Source organism: Rhipicephalus microplus, unplaced genomic scaffold (genome assembly GCF_043290135.1).
Source record: "Rhipicephalus microplus isolate Deutch F79 unplaced genomic scaffold, USDA_Rmic scaffold_390, whole genome shotgun sequence".
Classification (NCBI taxonomy): Eukaryota; Metazoa; Arthropoda; class Arachnida; order Ixodida; family Ixodidae; genus Rhipicephalus; species Rhipicephalus microplus.
The window spans coordinates 52501-56333 of record NW_027464954.1 but is presented as its reverse complement, the minus strand read 5'-3'; the positions used below and the strand labels follow the sequence as shown (position 1 = coordinate 56333).

The following is a 3833-nucleotide window of genomic DNA, read 5'->3' as shown; positions in this document are numbered from 1 at the left end:
AATTTCGTGAGTAGGGTCGCAAATTCTACGACCTCGGCGGGTTTGAGAGCGACGTAGACTTGTGGCACGCTCAACATGCCACACGTTTCGGGGCACACCCGCGGTGAAATTTTCTCGAGTACGCTCGTATTAGGGCCCAAGGAGGTCTGGGTACTTATCGCTGCTATTATGTGGGGGTTCTCGTGAGCGGCGTACGCGAAAGCGACCGGGTGTCTGATATGCGGCGGGCTTCGGCCTCGTCAAGCGTGTCCTCGGGTCTGCTCCAGGGGAATCCACGGCAGTCGTCTGCAGCCTCATCCGCTTGATGCGTTAGGGGCTGGTTGTCGGACGGTGCCGTTTTACCACGATATCGAGGTGTGTTCCGTGTCGTCCTCGGGCGATTCAGATGCGAAAGCGCCGAAGACGCGGGCGTGACCCGTCGTCTGGCGGCTTTGCAGTCTCGGCTCCGTTGCTAGTTCCGGCCGGTCCACCGACAGTGCAGCGGGCTTGGGCAACCCGCACGGCGCGACCGAGTCGATGCAACGAAAAAGAGCGAGCATGAACGTGCTTCTTGCCGCACGGCTCCCACTCGTCTTTCGGGAAGGTTGTGCCGTAGCGAGCTCGAACGCCGTCATCTCGGAGTGCAAAATAAGCGTGTTGGGGCGCCTGAAGGTGGCCTCCGCCGCACACAGACTGCGTCCGGCCCGCCGAGGGCGAGGACGGACGCGCAGTCGAACGATTACCTGGTTGATCCTGCCAGTAATCATATGCTTGTCTCAAAGATTAAGCCATGCATGTCTAAGTACATGCCGAAATAAGGCGAAACCGCGAATGGCTCATTAAATCAGTTATGGTTCCTTAGATCGTTTCTTCCTACTTGGATAACTGTGGCAATTCTAGAGCTAATACATGCAGTGAGCCTGGAGCCCTTTGGGTAACGGGTGCTTTTATTAGACCAAGATCGATCGGGTTTCGGCCCGTATTGTGTGGTGACTCTGGATAACTTTGTGCTGATCGCATGGCCACGAGCCGGCGACGTTTCTTTCAAGTGTCTGCCTTATCAACTTTCGATGGTAGGTTACTTGCTTACCATGGTTGTTACGGGTAACGGAGAATCAGGGTTCGATTCCGGAGAGGGAGCCTGAGAAACGGCTACCACATCCAAGGAAGGCAGCAGGCGCGCAAATTACCCACTCCCGGCACGGGGAGGTAGTGACGAAAAATAACAATACGGGACTCTTTTGAGGCCCCGTAATTGAAATGAGTACACTCTAAATCCTTTAACGAGGATCAATTGGAGGGCAAGTCTGGTGCCAGCAGCCGCGGTAATTCCAGCTCCAATAGCGTATACTAAAGCTGCTGCGGTTAAAAAGCTCGTAGTTGGATCTCAGTTCCAGACGAGTAGTGCATCTACCCGATGCGACGGCTCGGACTGAACATCATGCCGGTTCTTTCTTGGTGCACTTCATTGTGTGCCTCGAGATGGCCGGTGCTTTTACTTTGAAAAAATTAGAGTGCTCAACGCAGGCGAGTCGCCTGAATAAACTTGCATGGAATAATAGAACAAGACCTCGTTTCTGTTCTGTTGGTTTTTGGAATACGAGGTAATGATTAAGAGGGACGGACGGGGGCATTCGTATTGCGGCGCTAGAGGTGAAATTCTTGGACCGTCGCAAGACGAACTACTGCGAAAGCATTTGCCAAGAATGTTTTCATTGATCAAGAACGAAAGTCAGAGGTTCGAAGGCGATCAGATACCGCCCTAGTTCTGACCATAAACGATGCCAACCAGCGATCCGCCTGAGTTACTCAAATGACTCGGCGGGCAGCTTCCGGGAAACCAAAGTATTTGGGTTCCGGGGGAAGTATGGTTGCAAAGCTGAAACTTAAAGGAATTGACAGAAGGGCACCACCAGGAGTGGAGCCTGCGGCTTAATTTGACTCAACACGGGAAAACTTACCCGGCCCGGACACTGGGAGGATTGACAGATTGAGAGCTCTTTCTTGATTCGGTGGATGGTGGTGCATGGCCGTTCTTAGTTGGTGGAGCGATTTGTCTGGTTAATTCCGATAACGAACGAGACTCTAGCCTATTAAATAGGTGCGGGGTTCCCAGCACCTTACAACCTTCTTAGAGGGACAAGCGGCTCCTAGCCGCACGAAACAGAGCAATAACAGGTCTGTGATGCCCTTAGATGTCCGGGGCCGCACGCGCGCTACACTGAAGGAAGCAGCGTGTCTTTATCCCTGTCTGAAAAGACTGGGTAACCCGTGGAACTTCTTTCGTGATTGGGATAGGGGCTTGCAATTGTTCCCCTTGAACGAGGAATTCCCAGTAAGCGCGAGTCATAAGCTCGCGTTGATTACGTCCCTGCCCTTTGTACACACCGCCCGTCGCTACTACCGATTGAATGATTTAGTGAGGTCTTCGGACCGATGTCCGGCGCGGCCTTTCGGTTGCGCCGGTCTGTTGGAAAGATGACCAAACTTGATCATTTAGAGGAAGTAAAAGTCGTAACAAGGTTTCCGTAGGTGAACCTGCGGAAGGATCATTAACGGATTGTGAAGGGTGAGCGCCTCAGCTGCGTCTGCGCCCGACACTTTCTGCCGCTGACCCCGTTTGGACGCGGGGTCGGCTTTTCCCCACGGGGCTGCCTGAATGTGGAGCGGCACCCCGTGACAAATTGTTGCGCCCAGCGGACGCCAACACCGCGACCTTGGACGGTCGGCCAGGTGGCGGACGCGGGTACAAACGGCGCAACGCACTCATAGGTCGGCTTTCGACCCGCCACTGCACCGTGGCTCGAAGCGCTCGAAATGCGCGACCCGACCGCTGCGGGACCGCCTAGTACTGTAAACAGGAGCGGCGGAGCGCGAACGGCGAGTCGTGGTTACGTCGGTAGAAGGCGAGGCTGCGCGTTCCCGAAACGCCAGCCGAGTGCCCTCCCGACCGTTCGAGCGTGCAAGAACGAGACCCGACAATCGCGCGGCGACTGCCAAGTACGAGAGGAACGGCACAAGCGTCGGCGGTCGGTCAAGGAACTGGCGATGTGACGGGTCCGCTGTGCACCAGTGCATACCGTCCCGCCGTCCGCGGCAAGCGCCTCCGCGTCCTCGGGTGACGGAGGCTGCCGGTCGGTTCTTGCAGGCGAGGGATCTCGCTGGCACCGGTTCGCGTTGACGCGCGGCCGGTCATGGCACGGCGATGCGACGGCCGAGGTGCGCAGTACTCGATGGAGGAACCGCACGCTCCGATGACCGTCCCGCCCTCCGCGGCGTATGCGTACCGACCGTAATGGTTGCAGCAGCGCCGGCCGGCTTTTGAATTCGCCACACGAAACACGGTGCGAGATCGCGGTTAGGGGAGCGTCGACGTTGCCAGGCGTTTTGCTTGCTGCCGAGGGAAAGGCGGCACGGCCACGTCGCGCTCGTCGCGATTAGCGGGTCTGCGCGCTTTGGGAAGGTGCCGCAACGACTTGCCGAAAGAGGAAGCACGGAAGAACGAGGGACTTGGACGTCCCGACAATTGAACGCACTTGCGGCCAGGCCCTTGCTGGCTTCGTTCTTCCGCCTCGAGTAGGCTCGTACGCGGCTCCGGCGCCGAAAGTGGTCCTTGGCACCGACTTCGGTGGACGTGGGAAGTGCCGCGCAAGTACGGCGCGCCTGGCTCCACCTGTTGGCTAAAGTAGGCAGCCGGATCGGCATTTTGGTGTGCGGTGGCAAACCGTGGATGCGAAAAAAGCTTGTGCGATTTCGTGGAACAAAAAGCGGGGGTCCCCCTTTTTATGCGGAGGAGACCGACCCGCCCGCCGTGGTGAACCGCGACGCCACGGTAAAAACGGGAGAGGCTTGTC

The 3833-nt window shown here is 57.1% G+C and overlaps 1 non-coding gene across 1 annotated transcript; it reads left to right on the top strand.

The window, feature by feature from the left end:
- Nucleotides 1–719: 719 nt before the first annotated feature.
- On the top strand, nt 720–2534 carry LOC142794237 (small subunit ribosomal RNA). The gene has a single exon (XR_012892182.1). It is a non-coding gene; the product is annotated as a small subunit ribosomal RNA (ribosomal RNA).
- Nucleotides 2535–3833: the final 1299 nt, after the last annotated feature.